This window comes from Canis aureus, chromosome 10, assembly GCF_053574225.1.
Source record: "Canis aureus isolate CA01 chromosome 10, VMU_Caureus_v.1.0, whole genome shotgun sequence".
Classification (NCBI taxonomy): Eukaryota; Metazoa; Chordata; class Mammalia; order Carnivora; family Canidae; genus Canis; species Canis aureus.
The window spans coordinates 56,161,912-56,180,682 of record NC_135620.1 but is presented as its reverse complement, the minus strand read 5'-3'; the positions used below and the strand labels follow the sequence as shown (position 1 = coordinate 56,180,682).

Below are 18,771 nucleotides of genomic sequence, written 5' to 3'. Positions count from 1 at the left end.
GTTTGTGCTTTCCTGAGTTTGCCCCCTTATGAGAGGAATCAATCAAATGTAGTGTGTTAGGTAGAGAGTGTGAAGAACAGTAAAGCAGGATAAAGAGGCTAAACAGTAAAGCAGGATAAAACAGGGCCAGAGTTTGGGGTGTGGTGCTGCTTTAGATGGGTTCTCAGAGGGCTTTGCTGAGGATGTGATGGCAGGATTCTCATAGCTCCAAGGGCAGGGCATTCCACTCAGAAGAAGCAGTCAGGGCAAAAGCCCAAGGCAGGAGCAGGCTCAGGTGCTTCAGGGAAATAAACATGACTGGGCAGGGCAGGTGGGGAGAAGCAGGCTGGGGAGGCTGAGTGTGGTGGGCCTTGGGGGCACTGGAAAGATTTCTCACTTTGGGTGAGAAGTGAGATGAGAAGTCAGTGGAGGGCTAGGAGTAGAGGAATGACCAGCTCTGACTTTGGTTTTGAGAGGATCACTCTGGCTGCCTAGTGGAGAACAGCTTAGGGGGATAGGGGTAAGCGAGAAGGCCCTCTAAAGCACCTGTGGTTGCCGGAACAGGAACTCTAGTGGTGGGTGAGGAGAAGCCGCCGTGTTTAGGCTGTGTCCTGGATGGAACTGCAGGATTTTCTGAGAAGTGGATGCAGTGTGAGATGTGAGAGGGAGGAGAGCCAAGGTTTTGGCCTGAGCCATAGAGAGGATAACTTGTCATGAACAGAGATGAGGACACCAGAGGAGTGGTCATATAGTTCAGCCAGTGGAGTTGACCCAACAGCTCAGTAGCCCTGGGGCTAAGAGCAGGCCACACACTGTCCTCTAGGGCCATGAGGTTCCTGAGAACCTGAAGGAGGCATGGGTGACCTCTGTCCCAGCTGGGGAAACTGACCCTATGGGAGGTAGATTCAGAGGAAGGTGCAAATGGGGTATCCCAGACAGAAGGCATCCTGTCCACGGTGGTGAGATCAGAAGTGGAGCGCTGCTGGGTGCATGCAGGTGTGGCCAGAGCCCGAGGCTCGCCTGGGTGGGACTGCAGGTGATGGAGGAAGGTGTGTATGTGGGGGGCGGTTTGTGTGTGAAGGGCCTTGCGGACTACTGGTCTCAAATAGCCCTAGTTCTCCAAATTCAGAAGAGGCCACCTGCTGTGTCGCGTGTCTGAGCTGGGCACCATGGGAGGGTAAAGATGAGTGCCATGGTTAAGTCTCCAGGGACAGGGCTGGAGCCTGCCTGCTTTACTATGCAGAGCATTTCATTGCTGAGCACTTGTGATTGTTGGGAAAGTTCTCCCTTATGTGGGGCCCAGCAATATGTGCGCTACAGGGAGGAAGCAAACAGAAGTAGGATGAATGGGACTTTCCTGGTTTCTTTAGGCCATGACTAAATTCTGAAAATGAAAATGACCAGAAAGTTCTTTACAGTGAAGCTTCACTGTTTTTTGGATGTGAACTCCCAGCAAGCCAGACATCCCCATAATCCTTCTGGTGCATTCCAAAGCCACACATGTGATTTGGAGCCTGCGTGGCATTTGTGGAATGGTGCAGCCTCTACCTGCCCTTCTGTGGGGGGCAGTTGTGAGTTGGCTGTGTTCTCAGGTAGTTCCTCAGAACCACAAGCTTGGATTTTTTTATATGTTTCAATGTTTGTTATCTGTGAACTACCCGCCCCACCCTTTTAATAAAACTAAGACAAGTTTGGTGTAGAAAATGCAGATAAGCAAAACTAAAATAGAAACCAACTCTAATTCTATAATTCGAAAAAACCATCTTTAATGTTTCACTGTTTTTCCATTAGCCTTTTTTCGGTGCATATGTATACATTTTTCCCACCACAAAAATTAAGTAATATTGTACGTATCTTTTTGTTTAAAGACATGGAGAGATGTCTCCATTATCTTAAACGTTCAACAACAGTAATTTAATATCCATATAGTATTCTGTTTGTACATTTAGGCTTTCCGTAGTCTTCCCTAATTTAACATTGCTCTAATGAATATCCTCGTAACTGAATTCTTAGTGGAAGTCTGTGATGGCTTTCCTGGGACTGAGTCCCAGAAGGAGGATTGTTGGATAAGAAGAGAAAAATTTTGATGCGTGCTTTCAAATTGTATCCTAGAAAGACTTCACACATTTACGCCTGTTTTACTCTAGTCCAATTTAGTTTCATTTGCAATTTCTTGGGTTACTGGTGCCTAAATGCTTTGACCAGTTGTGTTTCTTTTTTGAAATTATATACTTATATCTTCTGTCTATCCTTTCAACTGCAGGGTTTATCTTTTTATTAATTTGTAAGAGCTTTTTGTAGAATAAGGATGGCAGCCCCTTTACCTGCTGTTGTGGGTTGCAGAATATTTCTTACAGATGTATAATTTTAATTTCAGTTTTGTGTTTGGTGATTGTTGTTGCTTAACACTGAATTGTTTTCTGTTGTTAAATAATTCTCAATGTTCTTCATGATTTCTTGAGTATGCTGCTTAAAAAAGCCTTATTCCGGGCAGCCCGGGTGGCTCAGCGGTTTAGTGCTGCCTTCAGCCCAGGGCCTGATCCCGGAGACCTGGGATCGAGTCCCACATCAGAAGCATGGAGCCTGCTTCTCCCTCTGCCTGTGTCTCTGCCTCTCTCTCTCTCTCTCTCTGTGTGTGTGTGTCTCTCATGAATAAATACATGAAATATTTAAAAAAAAAAACAAAAAAGCCTTATTCCGATCTATACGCTATTTTCTTCTAATACTTTGATTTTTTTTTTGAATGTTGAAATCTTAATCTGTCTGGAGTTTGATTTCAGGGTACGAGGTAGAGTTATAATTTTGCTTTTCTGAATGACCGGTCTGTGTCTGGATATCCTCTCCTCGTTTCTGGCTCTATGATCTGTGTTTCTTCAGGTGCCTGTTTAGGTTTCAATATTTTGACTGTCTCGCCATGACTGCATTTAGGTCTTATCAGCTATTATGATAATGATGATTTCACCTTGTCTTTATAAAAATGACACCTTCCCTCAGCAGATACCCATGCGCTTATTACACATTCAACTCCTGACACCTGAGGGAAGTAACTGAGTATTAGCACTTCATCTTTGGATGCCAAGCATGATACCGTGGGTGGGATGAGGCCAGGAAAGTCCTGGTCTGCTCCTGGTGGAGTCAGCATCCCCATCCAGGATCAGGGAGCTGGATGTTTGTATATATTTGGGGCGACCACTTTCTGTGTCTGCCCTGCCTGTGTGACCTTATCTGGGTGTGTCTACCTCAGTTTTCACATTGTGACTTGGGGGAGAAAGGGATGCAACATTAAGTCGTCCGTGCAGCAAACATTTTTTAGATACCTACCATGTTCCAGTGCAAAGCTGAGCCCCGCCCACATCGAGAGATGAGTAAACTCGTGTTCTCCCTCAGACCCCAGGAGGGATATTGGAAAGGCTCAGGGCTCTCTCCAATGCCAGACAGACAGAATTCAGTATAAGGGTAGAGAGGCAGGTGTGATGATAGAGAGGCATCAAACCCCACGTTGGGCACAGACAGTAGTGGAGCTCACTGTGGATAAGAGCTCAGACTTGGCAAAAGGCTAAGATTTGAAGGTGTGGCATTATTTTGGTCACTTGCATCTTTTTCACACCCACCAAAATCCAATTCAAGCGATGTGAATTCAGAGTTCGCCCCACACCCTCAGCCTTTCCTGTCCCCCTCAGCTCAGGTGTCCTGTGTCTTCGATCAGCAAGAGACCCTTTTAGAGCCCTTGCTATATGTTCTCCTTTTTCTGGCTCAGGCCGTGTCAGGATAATCCATCTTGCAGTGTCTGCTGTGAGGTTTGTGACATTAATGAATTGGTGTTAACAGTTCAAATTAAGTCCAGGAGTATTCACAGGGAATAAATCAAGAAAAATGCAGATTTTTGAACACTGAACATTTTTATGGTTCTAAGAGGCTGAGGGTGTCTATCTAATTCACTATACTGTGTGTCTCACCACATAATTGAACCCTAGACCAGCCCTCGTAATGTGTTAGAAACACCTAGGGAGGTGTTTTGAAAATTTTCAGTTCCCCAGATTAATTAATACCATGGCTCCCTGGGCATCAGTATTTTGGGAAGGTCCCCAGATATTCTGATATATAGCCAAGGTTGAAAGCTGCTGTCCTGGACCTTAGTGTAGAGATCCAGGGGAGCCTAGAGTCACTTAATCCAACCCTCTGGCATCCACACCTGAAAACTTCCAGTGATGATGGGATTTGTTACCTCCTGGGCCACATAGCCACCCACTCTTTTGCACAGCTGGGCTTGCAAGGTTTTTTTTTTTTTTTTGCTGTTTCACTCCAATTTTTAGTTGAGTACTTGGTGTTACAGGACTCTGCTGGCTGACTTCTTTCTCTCTGGAGACACTGCTGGTTTAATTGGGCTCTTTGAGGTCAAGTAGAACCAGTCTAATCTTAGTTCTTCCACATGATGCCCCTCAGATGTGTGAGACACTCTTATATGGGATCCGATCTTCAAAGGCAGGGGAAAGCTGCAGGTTTTAACTGTTCCGCATAGAGCCAGAGTCTCGGCCAGGACACCAACCGCTAAGGGCAAGGACCCTCCAGTATCACAAGTGTGGAGGGCACTGATGGATCCCAAGTCTGGGAGATTCCTGGACAGAAGTTGGCAGTCTAGACCACGTTCCAAGCAAGTGGGCTGAAGTTAGCACTAAGGAGTTACATGACCCAGCAGGAAACAAGATTGGGTTCCCAGGTGGATGGGTGGGGGGTCTGAAAAGCAGAGAGAGTGGAGGAGCAGTCAGAAGTAGATTCCATGGAAGGAGGTGGGATATTGCCAAGACCGCAGTCCTGAACAAGGAGGAAGTGGAACAGAAACTACCCAGCTGAGAGTAGCATGCCCTGGATCTTTGTCGGGGATAGGCCAGCAAGGCCACGAACACAGGTGCCCACAGCTGTTGATTTCAACACTATAGAACCCTAATGATTTCAACACTGTGGTGTCCAACCATGGTTGTGTGAATGAGCACCGGCTTTGGGGTCAGAAGTCTGGATTCATATCCCAGCCCTGGTGCTTGGAAGCTTAGTAACTTGGGACAAATGATTAACTTCCAGGCCTGGAATGCTGCATCTGTCATAATATGAATTTAGCAGTAATAGATGGCATCCTGACTGCTCACTCTGTGCCTTGCAGCTATATAACAGTTTCCATGTATGATCCTCACGGCAGGTCTTTGATGTGGTCCTATTGGAATCCCCTTTATAAATGTAAAATATTCTGGGGATGAGGTCCAGGGGTAGTATATAGGGTCATTGTGAGGCTTTAATAAAATCATTTGTTTAAATGGTTGAGCATAATGCCTGGCATGTAGGAAGGGCTTTTATGAATGTTTTTATATTCTTTTGGCTACAGTCTGTCTTGTTTCTCAGCCCAGCCTAGAACTCTGGGCTTCCTATAGTCACATTCAAGCCAGTGGGGCTACACTTTCTAGCCTGGAGGGCATCTTCTAAAAAGGGGCCCTGCCCTTATCTTCATGGTCAGTTTGTGTTGACCCATGATTCCCTGCAGTGGGAGAGTAAAAGTAAAAATCCCTGGAGCATCACGTGGTTGGTTCTTAGTGCTTTATGTATATTAATTCACTGAACCCCACAGCACTCCCTAGGAGGTAAGTTCTATTAAGAGTTCCAGTTTTACAAATGAGGAAATTGAAGCAAACGTTTTTTGTTTTGTGTGTGTATGTGTGTGTGTGGGGGGTTGGTTGTTTTGTTTTTGGTACCTTGTCATAGATCATAGGTGACATAGCTAGTACTAGCTACAGGTGTGGGGCCCCTACATAGTTAGTCTAGCTTATATATCCTCTGTACTACACAGCCAGTGACATAGGTCACTTCTGTATCACCTGGTGGTCTCAAAACTGGGATGCCAGAGCCATTTAAAACCCGTAAAGTTAGTGGCCTGGGTGGCTTGGTGGTTTAGCGCCGCCTTCAGCCTAGAGCCTGATCCTGGGGACCCAGGATCGAGTCCCACATCAGGCTCCCAGCATGGAGCCTGCTTCTCCCTCTGTCTGTGTCTCTGCCTCTCTCTCTCTCTCTCTCTCTCTGTCTCTCATAAATAAATAAAATCTTTAAAAATAAAAAATAAAATAAATAAAAAAATAAAACCTGTAGAGTTGATAGTGTCCAGTTTGGGCCAGGCACTCTATATATGTTCTCAGGATAATGCTGCCAAAGGAGCACTGAGAAGGCTTCATGAAGGAGGCAGCAGGGAGCAGGGCCTTGGTGGAAAGGGAGCACTTGGTTACATAGACATCAGTGGATGTGAGGAGAGTGTCTCAGGAGGGGGCACTGTGAAGGGTCTCAGGTGACTGAGGGAGAGGCTGTGAGAAGGTACAAGGGCCAAGATGCGGCAATGGGAGCCGAGGCCAAGTGGCAGGGGTCCTGAGGGCCGGACCACAGAATGTGGCCTTTATTCTGTGGGTAACGAGAAGTGGTAGAGCAGGGGAGTAACAGGGACAGATCTGTGCTTGAAGAAAACCTGTCTATCTGTAGCTTAAGAGGATTGGTTAGAGGGTGCAGAGGGTGAGGCCTAAGCAGAGCTTGGAGGTGGGGACCCCAGTTAGGAGACTGGGATGCCTGAGGTAGTGACAGTAAAGGCCTAACCCCAGTCTGCATCCTTAAGCTGTGAAATACTGTGACTGACTGCTCAGGCAGCTTGTGATGACACTGGTCAATGGAGGAAAATTGAGTACTTGCCAAGGGGACAGGTTTTCCCGGATCACCTTGTCAACAGATGAGATGCCTTGTGTGGGAGTTTATGAATTACCTGGTCCACCAGAGCATTTGTCCACATTCTGTCAGTCAGACATATCTTGTGCCAGGAGTCCCTGGGCCCCAAGCTGCAAATGGAGGTACATCTCCACGGTGGCGCTTGTGTGAGAGTTGGGCGGGAAGGCCTTTTGTGAGTCCAACAGCACCTCAGCTCATTGTTTCTGCAGAAACGCAGAGCAGGCAAGGGCAGAGCCACCACATGGGCAGTCTGTGCTGTGAGGGAAGCTGGGCAGGTCAGGGAGATGGCAATGTTTGTTCTGGGGGTCCACAGAGCTGGCCCCCCAACCTCAGACTGAAGCTTAATTCTGCCATTGGATGACAGCATCTCCAGGGTTGGAGGCATTCTGGGACGTTGGGACAGTTGGTAAGAAGGTAGAAGGAAGCTATGGTAAAGCTGCTAGTGGTGTAGCTGGAGCCTTAAGAAGGGAATGCAAAAGGGAGAAGGAAATGCTGGGGCTCTGGACACTGCTGGGATGCTGACCTTTGACAGACATCCTCCATGGGAGAAGTTCTGCGAGAAGCAGTAATTGCTCAGGAGCCCTCAGGTCCCCAGGGGGAAGAAACATTAGCCTTGATGATGTTTGCTGGGCTCAGCCGAAGGGCCCCCTGAGGATCCCTGACCAACTCCTTCCATATTCAGTATTGAATCAGAGAGGCCCCTCTGGTGGGCAAAGCATGCTTTCCAAGTCCAGAAGAAACACTTTGTAAATGTAAAGCCCCAGGAGTAATGTGCCCTGGGTCCAGCTCAGGGGGCTCGTGCTGCACACACAGGGCACGCGCTTGGGGAATTGGACTGTCAGTCAACTCCTGCTTGCTGAGCTTCTGTGGGGCTCGGGATTCATCTGAAAGCCATCTGTGGTGTGACTGCAAAGTGACAAGATGGTGGGAATTGGTGTCATCACTTCCTAGTCACCCACATGATGGCTGAGAACATTGTCAAGGCTCAGATCACATACACAGGCCTTGGGCCTGAATATTGTCAGAGTGCAGACACCAAACCCAGGTCTGCTTCTGGGGTCTTCCTTCCCCTTGTCCCATCCCATTCTCATTTTTGCCTGCACCCTTGATTCTGATTCTCTGTCGCCCACACACTAGGATAGAAGTGGGCCTGGTTTTGAAAAAGCTGAGGAACTTCTATCCTTTGTTTTGAGGAGGCCTTAAAGATTATTAGACATGAAGCCTCTAGAGGAAGCAGAAATTGCTGAATGTAACAGCTCGCATAGGACTGCTGAATAGCCAGTTTGGAAGTAAGAAGTGGGTAGTCAGTGGATAAGGGTGAGGGCTCATTCTTGATTTTTTTTTTTTTTTTTTTTTGTACTATTCCATTCCTCTCTTTTTAAATTAGAATGCCATTTTTTTCCTGTTTGAACCTTTGGGGAATGGTTATCCCAGAAAATCTCGTAACCCTTTGCTCTTTTTTTGAATTTTTATCTTTTAAAAATATTTTATTTATTTTTTAGAGAGTACGAGCATGGGGGAGGAGCAAGCAGGGAGAGGGACAAGCAGACTGCATGCTGAGTGTGGAGCCCAATGTGGGTCTCCATCTCACAACCCTGAGATTGTGACCTGAGTGGAAATCAAGAGTCTGATGCTCAGCCAGCTGAGCCACCCAGCCACCCCATAACCCTTTGCTCTTGATGGTTTCTTCTAGTTTTACCTATTTCTCCACAACTTTGTAAGCACGTCAGAATGTTGTATTCCTTCAAGTTCAACAGCTTGAGGTTCTGTTTGCACTCAAACATTTCTTACTCTGAGAGTAAATTTCAGTTGCACACTTTCATTCAGAATCATTTTATTCTGGACATTCCTGATGATCACCTTATAGTTATGGATGGGGAAGGGACTCTAGATATGTAAAGGGTACTGAAACAAAACAAAAACTTTATATGTTCTTGTCTCCCCCAACCTTTTCTTTAAAAATTCTAAAAGGGAAATTAGGACTTCTCTTGTAGGAAAAAGTCAAGCTTCCTTAGAAGATCTGTGTATTTGAATTTCAAAGACTTGTTTGAATGTAAAGTCTAAGGACATCTTGCCTTCACAATCTAAACATCAGAGACAAGTGAGATTGTCATTATAAAGTTTATTCTGATAGCCGTTAGAGGCATGGCATGTTCTAATGCTGAGTTCTTTAGTGGTAAAAGAGAATCATGGGATCCCTGGGTGGCGCAGCGGTTTGGCGCCTGCCTTTGCCCAGGGCGCGATCCTGGAGACCCGGGATCGAATCCCATATCGGGCTCCCGGTGCATGGAGCCTGCTTCTCCCTCTGCCTGTGTCTCTGCCTCTCTCTCTTTCTCTCTGTGTGACTATCATAAATAAATAAAAATTAAAAAATAAATTTAAAAAAAAAAAAAAAAAAAGAGAATCATCCCCATTGCTGGATAAAAGAAAGAGCTCTTGGGACACTTGGGTGGCTTAGTGGTTGGGTGTCTGCCTTCAGCCCAAGGCGTAATCCTGGAGACCCAGGATCTGAGTCCTGCTCGGGCTCTCTGCATGGAGCCTGCTCCTCCCTCTGCCTCTGCCTGTGTCTCTGCCTCTCTGTGTGTCTCTCCCAAATAAATAAATAAATAAATAAACTGAAAGAAAGAAAGAAAGAAAGAAAGAAAGAAAGAAAGAAAGAAAGAAAGAAAGAAAGGAAGAAAGAAAGAAAGAAAGAATTCTTTTGCTGAAGGACTGTGGCATTTCCCTGCATTGGTCTGCAGCTAGATAGTCAAAACATTGACTGGCATTGACAGATGGATCTAAAATCATAGGTGTGTCTTTTTTTTTTTTTTAAGATTTTATTTATTAGAGAGAGTGCACTATGGGGAAGTGGGGGACAGAGGGAGAGGGAGAAGCAGGCTTCCTGCTGAGTGGGGATTCCCAACTTGGGACTCAATCCCAGGACTCTGAGATCATGACCTACTGAGCCACCCAGATACCCCCATAGGGTGTGTCGGGGATTTGTAGCAAGCTGTGTATATTACCGATTGTCATCAATTTTATTTCTATTTTTTTAAAAGATTTATTTATTTTGGAGAGAGAGAGAGAGAGAGAGAGAGAGAAAGCATGAGCAAAGGGAGGGGCAGAGGTAAAGAGGCAGACACCTGCCCTGAGCAGGGAACCTGATGTATGGGGCCTCAGTTCCAGGACCCTGAGATCATGACCTGAGCTGAAATCAGGAGTCGGATACTCAACCAAATGTGCCATTCAAATGCCCATCATGTGTCGATTTTTAAATATCCACAAAGTACTGCTCAAATGCTGGCCTAGGGGCCTATGAGAGAAGGAGTATAGGGCAGTGAATGAGCACTACTAGTCTTAGTCTGGATTCAAAGTTGAGGGTCTGTGACCTTGGACAAGTTGCTTGAACTTTCTGAGCCTATCTTCCCATCTTTAAGAGCGCTTATCCCTATCCTGAAGTCAGCTGTTAAGGCTGCTGTGAAAGGACTTAATAAATCAGGGTTGCCCTAAAAATGTTGTCAACTTGGTTCCAAGTCAGAAAGAGTGGCAGCGAACAGTGAGGGTACAATGCAGAGAAGCTGAAAAGTTGCTGCTCTTATGACCAGAATTTCCCCTCAGAGGAATTGATCCTAAGGATAAAGTAAAGGGAGTCACAGTGATTTAGTTACCAGTAACCTATTGCAGCTGGGAAAGTGAAAAACTGGAAATCCCCTAAATATCCAACCACGAGAAATGGCCAGTATGGGGCCTGTGCACCTAGTGGAAAGGGAGGCAGCCAACCAAAGCTGATTTGAGTAACTCCACTGCAGAATAGTCAAGCAGGAAAAGGCTAAGATATAAAAAACCAAAATTCATATTCTCCCCCTACCCCATTCCCACATACTCCTGTGGAAAAAAGGCTGTAAGTAAATAGATCCAAATGTGAACAATGGTCGTCATTGGAAGATTGGGTATTATTCAATTTTTAAAAACAAACATTATTTAATAGCAGAGGTACTTATAATTTATTTGATTTTTTTTACAAGCTAATGCTGTGTCGAGTGCAAAGGAGAATGGGAAGGTAAGCCAGCGCAGGCTCTCTGCCTCTCAGCCCCGCTGTCTGAATGAGTTGCTGAACGTCAAAGCCAGGGCTGAGAGTGTCTCATTGTGTTGGAATGTGGGCGATGAGGATCACAGGAAGTAGTGACAAGCCCTTTGTTCTATAAGCTCACCAGGCTTGCTCGGTGCCAACACTGGCCCTCGGTGCTCCAACAGGACATCATCTCTCTGTGTCTGTGGTCACAGCCTTAGCCTGGCAGGGACCTGTTATTGGACTGTGTTGCTAGGCACAGGAAGCCACAACTGCACCCCGTCTCTCACTTAACTCCCGCTGGTGCATTGGGTTATTCCCTGAAAGGAGAAAGGCCATTGTGGAGGGGTTTACTGGCATTATTCCTGACCTGGGAAGGTGTGGGGATTTTCCCTTGCCCCTTTGGAAGAAATCTATTCTGGCTGTCTCTAAAAGAACAACCTGCTTTTCATTTACTTCTGCTTCTCCGTTCCTATTTGTGCTGTCTTTACGACTGTGGTCAGTTGAAGGAGTTAGCCAGGAGAGGGGACTGGGAATATTGCTGCTCCAAAGGCAGATTGCAGTTTTTCCCCTCTGTTAACCTCCCGGTAGGAGGCAGGCAGAACTGGGCCTTGCACATGACAGGTGCCCAGTGAAGCCTTGCAGTCTTGAAGAGTTTCCTGTATGGAAGGGTGGGTGTATGTACTTGTGGGCAAGGATCGTGGACTATCACAAAAAGAAAATATCTCACTCTCATGCCTGAGATTATGAGCTGCCCTCTCTGAGGGGAGGGTGCTTGATGTGGGACTCAATCCCAGGACTCCCAGATCATAACCTGAGCTCAACCACTGAGCCACCCAGACATCCCCAGCCTTGTTTTTTTATTGACATTCCCATCTTACTGGATACCAGGCTCCTTGAGAACATGTACTCATTTTTGACGTACTCCTTAAGCCTCCGGCTTAGAACTGGAACACTAGCCATTCTGGACAAATTGAACCTCGGGGTTCCATGGCTGAGTGACTTTGGATAAGCCCTAGCCCCTCCCTGAGCCCTAGTGTCTCCACATATAGAGTAACCAGGTGCTCATCTCTGTCACACGGCCCTGTCTTTTTCAAAAACTTGCCAGGACAGCCATCTCGCGCCCCCCCCCCCTCCCCGCCCTCTTTCCCCCCATGCAGGTTCCTGTGGAATGTGGTTAGTCTTGTAAGAGGTAGTCACAAGCAACCGAGGCTTTTTTACTATTAGGCTGAGGCCCAACCATCAGATGACTGTTGTCCCCAATTAATAAGACACAAGAAATAAAGTTACACAACTTTATAATGAAACCACATTTCTCGCTGCAGTTTCCATTCATCCAGCATTTAAGGCACACGTCCTGCCCCTGGCAAGCACACATGTTTCATTCCTTGGCATGATCACCCACCTTTTCACCTGAATCGGTTTGGAAAAGCCTTGGGCAATTTCCAGAAATGAAATCTAGTGTATGGAAGGTTTGCCACCCCAGGACGTTCAAAGAAATGTGTGGCCTCCTGTGGGGGCCAGACTCAGAGAGGAACCCAGGGGGGCTTGGGGAATAAGTATGTTGCTTCCCATGGTGGTCACTTGTTCTTGTTGGATGTGTGAGCCTCCAGGTGTCTCACACAGGAGCCAGTGAACTTTCTATAGAGGACCAGCCAGTAAGTGTTTTAGGCTTTGGACAACACAGTTTCTGTTGCATCTGCTCAGTTCTGACCTTGTAGTGCACAAATGTCCAGAGACAATAGATAAATGACCAGGTGTGGCTGTGTTCCAATAAAACTGGACTACAAAAATTAAATTTTGCAGACCTCTGGTCAAAAACCTTAGGCACAGGGTGCCTGGCTGGCCCAGTGAGTGGAGTGTGCGACTCTTGATCTTGTAAGTTCCAGCCCCATGTTGGCTGTAGAGATTACTTAAAAATAAAATCTTAAAAAAAAATAAAATCTCTTTATAATCATGGCCTGTGTTCTCTTTGTTCTGTGTTTTATACAAATCTCCTAATTGTATGGAAGTCCCCTCCTACCACCTTGTTCCTGCAGGCTGTCTCTGACCTCAACATGCCATGAGATCTTTGATCATTACTTAGTTGCACAGAAGTTGTCCTCCTTCTCACATCAAAAAGTATAAGTCTTTTAAAGATGCACCATATTTTCCTGCAACTATGTTGTTTTGTGTGCAATCTCTCTTTTTGTACAGCCTGGCTCATTATAAAGTTATAGGAAATTGATATATTGTCAGATTGCTTACTGTTAACAGCTTTTTCAAATGCTGTCAAGAGAAAAACCCCATACCTGACATCCCACCGTGCTTAAGTCTTGACTCTTCTGGTTGATCCTTCATCTTCTGTCTTTCAAAAGTGACTCTGGACATGTCTTTACTTAAACAGTCTTCATTGGCTTCTATGATGTTTAGACTCATAGCATGAATTTCAAGCTGACCCTTACCTCTCTGAAAGGCTTCCCATTGCTTCATGTTTCCTGGCCCACCAGCTGGAAACCTCTTGCCTTCTACGAGGATTTTATCCATGTGCCCCTCTATCTTTACATGCATTGTACCTTTATCCTCTTCATCCTTACCAGTTCAACTCAGTTGTTGAGGAGGCGTCCTGATCTCCCACCCTTCCTTTCTTTCTATACCCATGTCCATGCTCCTGCTAGGAGCAGTCAGTCAAATATGTCACAGCTCTAGGAGAGTAGCAGTGAGAATACTTTACACAGCTTGGAGTGGGCGTGGGGATGCTTGTCATACGAGTGGCCTCACGGAAGTTGATTTAGGATCCCGTGTATCATGAAACCCCAGGTCCCCAGACTTCAGTAACTCCAGAATAGGGTAACACCCCAAGCCTCAGTGCCCTCCAGAACAGCCAGCACACTCTAAATGATAGGTATTTGGTGGGCCGCCAACAAGCAGAGTGACTTTGGTGCCTACCTTTCTAGTGTGTGCTGGTAAGATTTACAAGGAAGTGGGCAAGTGGCATCTGAGAAGAGCAACTTCCTCCCTCTTTAGGGGCAAGTGGGATCGATAACAGCTACCAAGTATTGAGCACCTCCTGTAGGCACAGTTCCAAGGTAGGAGCTTGTATGGGATCTACACAGGCTTTGGGGTGGTGGGACCTAAGGATCCTTCAGCTCCTTCAGCATCATGCCCAGCATATAGTAGGTGCTCAACAAAGATTTCTTGAATGAATAAATAAATTAGACCAGGAGGAGGTTTTCCTGGAAAGATCTGTGGCCAGGTTGGAGGACTGCACATACCATACAAAGGAGTTAGTTGAGCCTTACCCCATCGGGAGTGGGGACTCTAGGACAGGTTTGCGCAGGGAGGGACGTCTGTACAACATGTGTCGCGCTTACCCCATTATTTGCCCTTTCCGGTGTGGCTGAGATGCCAGATAATGAGGTGTTGAGCTGCACAAAGCTTCCTTGTGCTGGAGAGAAGGCAGGGCTGGCCTTGAAGCCAGTTGGCCATCGGCCTCCTCCCTATAATTTATGTGCAGTGGCAGGCTGGAGTGGGCTGCCAGGCAGAGCCAGGGCTTGCCTGCCTCTCCAGGTCACCGCCTCAGCTTGCTGGCTTCAGCATAGGGGCTGTGGCCTCGACGTGAGGCCCTCTGAGCTTTCCCTGTTGCCAGCGTGTTCTGGGAGGATTAAAGGCGCCTGCCCCAGCTCTTCCCGGGACCTGCTGACTCAGTTGATGGTTCCTGTGTTGGGGGGTGGGGGTGGGGGTGGGTGGCGGGAATACCACTGACCTTCAGATTCTCTCCTTCCCACTACGCAGTCCCAGACTCAGTCACCTTGGGCTTCTCCTGCCTCAAGGCAGCTGACCACTCAGCTAAGTGATTTGGCCCCTCTGCCCCCAGAGACCGCTTTTCCAGGGAGGATGCAACTCACGGTTTCCAGACTGAGAAATGCATGGTTAAGATGTCAGTCCCTGGAGTCTGAGTATGGAGAGCAGTTAACTTGTCCGTGAGGGTTGGTGGGGAGATTAGAGGTTCAGTTCCCTACATGGGTGCTGGGTGAGCCCCTTGGCACAGGCACAGTGGGGAATATAGAACAGGGCATTGTGGAGCAGGTGGAAAGAAACTAGGGGCAGGGCAGCAGACACAAGGCTTTCCACTGCATGGCAAGATGGTCAGGGTTCCAGGGGCATTGGATTTTTGTTTTTTTCAGGGGCATCAGATTGATTCTTGGAGGGGGATCTGGGCAGGCTCCTTTGAGGAGATGGGAGTAGGTTTCAGTCTGGCTCTGAAAAGTGGCTGGGGAAAGAATGAGTACTCCAGGCGGAGAGCATAGCTTGACCCAAATCATAGAACTACAGGTGGGAAAGGTACAGGCTTGGAGCTCATAACGAGAACAGGTGGGAAGGATCCCTAGGTGGCTCAGCGGTTTAGTGCCTGCCTTCGGCCTAGGGTGTGATCCTGGAGACCCAGGATCGAGTCCCACATCGGGCTCCCTGCATGGAGCCTGCTTCTCCCTCTGCCTGTGTCTCCGCCTTTCTCTCTCTCTGTGTCTTCTCATGAATAAATAAATAAAATATTAAAAAAAAAAAGAGAGAACAGGTGGGGCTATGGGTGATCTGGCAGTGAGAGGCATTTGAGGGGCTCCAGGGGCCTGGCCAAAGTGGTGTGGTTCTATAACAGTGGTAATGGATCTAAGAGGCTCCTGGTTGGGCCTTTGTTACCATAGGGATGCAGGGAAAACTTAGGGCCCTGCCCATACTGGGAATTAACAGGAATTTGATTTCTAGGCTGGGCTGTGTCACCCCAGGAAAGCCCATGCTTGGCCAGGCTGGAAATGAGCCCCTGCTGTTCTGGCTGTGGCATCTGCTTCCTTGGGCTGGCCTTCGAAGAGCCTGTCACAGTGATTTCTGAGGGAAGCCAACAGATGGGCAAGTTGGAAATGCCTCTCCCACTGAGGCAGATCCCTTCTTACACTCCTAGCTGGAGTTGAAGCCAGGGGAGCACTGACCCCTCACGTGGGTGCTTTATAGTTTGCCCTGGGTCCTCACATTGGTATTGTCTCAGCTGCTCCAGGAGGCAGAGAGAGCGGGCCTTGTGGGTAGAGAAGAGAATTGCTGGAAATCACCCAAAATCAGGGAGCCCCCTGAGCAGGGCTGGGCCTCCCTACTCCCAACCCAGTATATTAGTCATCACACAACAGTCCCTAAGTAATTAAAGGGCATGTGCACAGTTTGGAGTTGAGGTTTGCAGTTAAATGACAACCAAAGATAATGGGTGATTTCCCTAATGCGTACTAAGCTCCTACTTTGTGCCAGGTGCTGTGCTAAGCTCTTCTTTGCTTCATTCTGGCAACAACCCTCGTTGTAGGTGCTTTCATGATCCAGGCACAGGAGTGTAAGTAACTGGTGCAACACCCCAGCGCAGGACAGACATGGCATTTGTCCCACCGTTGGCCTGCTTTAACCCCGCACCCTGGTGTCTTTGTGAGGCCAGATGTGGGCATGATCCCCTCGTCTGCCTTGGCACTGATAGCATGCTTTATAATTAGAACAGACTGCAGCTCCTGCTAATGACTTCCTCATGAGATCCATACTCAGAAACTCGGGAGAAAATTGAAGAATGAGAAAGGAAATAGGTAGAGAATGAGGTTGTTTCCACTGAGGCCCAAAGCACTATTCATAAAACCTGTGTTTAAAAGCTTACTGTGGCTGGCTACAGTTTGGCAATCCACAGGTTCCTACCGTAACCATCTCCTCTGCAGTGCTTTGTGCATTCAGAGCCGGCCCCACCTACAACCCTGTTACGAAGGACAGCTGACATTACACGCCTCCAGTAGAAGTGCAACTGTGATCTGGTTACTTGGCTTCTCAGAATCTTTGGTGACTTCCTCCTGCCTTCTGGAATAAAGTTGAGTTGCTATAACCTGGCATTCAAGGGCCCATAGAAGGTGGTCCCTGTTTCCTTTTCCTGCTAGGCTGGAGAGCATCCTTCCCTAAACTCACTGAATTTTTACTTCTCTGCAGCTTTGCCCATGCCCATTCCTGAGGCTGGCATGGCCTGTCCCTCCCACCACCTCATCCTGCCTAGCAAACTCAGGTTCAGCTCAGATCCTGTCACTCAGCAAAACTCGGGCACAGTCTTTCTCTTCTGCTCCCCACCTGGGGGTATTGCCTTTGGGCCTTACTTGTGTCTGCCTGCCCCACCTCATGTGTAGTTGTGCAGTGTCATGACTTAGTCCCACTGCTGCACAGAGCTCCTTGCTGGGTGGTAGATTCATCCGTACATGTGCGTGATGGTGTGAAAGGCAGCTCAGGCCTCTAGAGCCCTTACAGGCAAAGGTAAAGTGATCAGTGAAAAGGGCTTTCTGGGTATCTGGTGAGAAGGGTCCATTTCTTAGTATGTAGAGAAAAAACAGAGCACCTGGTGGTGACTGCACTAAGGCCCTCCATCCTTGGCTGGAAGAAGTGAAGCTGTGGCACTTTAGCCTGGAGAAGAGAGGACTTAAACTAGGATAAATGTCCTAAGACTTCACCTGTTCTGGTCCCACCACCGAGTCTTCGAAGTTAACTTTCCTGTAAACATCTCTGGGGCAGGTGTCTTCTAGTTCAGCCCTGTTGCCTTTCCCCAGTATGGCCGCATTCCCATGCCACACCCCACAAGTGCCCCGCATCCAGTGCATCACCCCTCATCCTGCTGAGCATGTTACCCCTGCACTTCAAAACATTGACATGTTCTTCATTTCCAGTAAAGCCCCAAAGCAGAGCCCTCAGAATCTACCCCAGACTCCATTTCGACAAGTCTTGGCTGTACACCCACCTGACATTATCACCTGGTTTCTTTACTGCTCTGTCCCTCACTTCCACCAGAACCCGGGAGAGAGAGCTGCCCACCCTCACCAGTGTGGAGCTCAGTGGCCAGGACAGCTTTGCAGGAGATTGCCTCATGTCCTTCAGTAGAGTGGTCTGAGCCCAGGCACTTGTCCCTTCTCTGCATCCCCTCCTCCACCTCACATATGCTAATTCACGTCTGAGGAGGCATCCTTCTGCAGCCTGGCTTCAGTGATAATGGCCTCATTGACCTTTGTGTGGCTTCACACACACAGTCTTATTTCCTCCCGACAGCCCTCAGGTGACCAGCGCTCTGTTCTCCCCATGAGGGCTGCTGAGATTTCCCCCGGAGTCAGACACGCTGCCAGCCAGCAGCCCAGGCAGGACTACGAGCTAGCATTGCCCGGCTCTCTCTGCCTGTCTGAAATTCAGCCACTGTGTGCATTTCTCTGAGGGAACTGAGGTTCAGGGGAGGAACTGTGGGGGTAATTTGCGAATTTCTGAGGACAAATAACAAGTCTTGTCTTTTGGGAACAGTTTTATTGCGAGAATTGGGCTGCTCTCAACGCTGCTATCCGTGGCTCAGCTCTAAAGTGTGGCCTCAGAACCCGAACCAGCGATTCTGGCTTAAAATAAAACTATGGCCCAGGGATTTGTGGAGGGCAGAGCACCAGCTGCCAGACTTGTCAGGAGCCCCCTGGCGGAATTCCTCGGGCTCTCCCCTTTCCTTTCACTTGTAAGCCACCTTGGAGAGGGTTTGGCCTATCAGAACCGGGTCTCCCTGTGCACGGCCCCTGCCAGGGCTGGCTGTTGATGGCAGGCCCCAGTGAGGGGTCGTCTCGGCCTTAAAGGTAGTTGAGCTTCCCTGAACTGCTTCTTACCCCAGAGTCGTTTCCGGGCAACTGCGGGTTGTGTGGTCAAATTAAAGAGGTTGTTCAGAAAGCCAGACTGGCATCTACAGGAAGTAGGGATTACAAGGGGACCATGTGGCTCTGTGACCTCTGCTCTGTAGATGGGGGAGGGCCCAGGGAGGGAGGGGCAGAGGGTTGTAAAATCAGAGTGCCTGAGCCAAGAAGCATGGAATCCATTCATTCACATACTGCTTTGCCACAAAATAGGATACAGTCTTTGGCCCTGGCTGTGACCCCTTTTCTTTGGATCTAGCAACCTTGAAATCTGCTGCAGCACAAACAGGCTAATGACAGAGTCAT

The 18,771-nt window shown here is 47.9% G+C and overlaps 1 protein-coding gene across 2 annotated transcripts in view; it reads left to right on the top strand.

Moving 5' to 3' along the window:
• Positions 1–18,771, top strand: part of SHB (SH2 domain containing adaptor protein B) — a 140,042-nt gene that overhangs the window by 10,730 nt on the left and 110,541 nt on the right. The window lies entirely within an intron of this gene.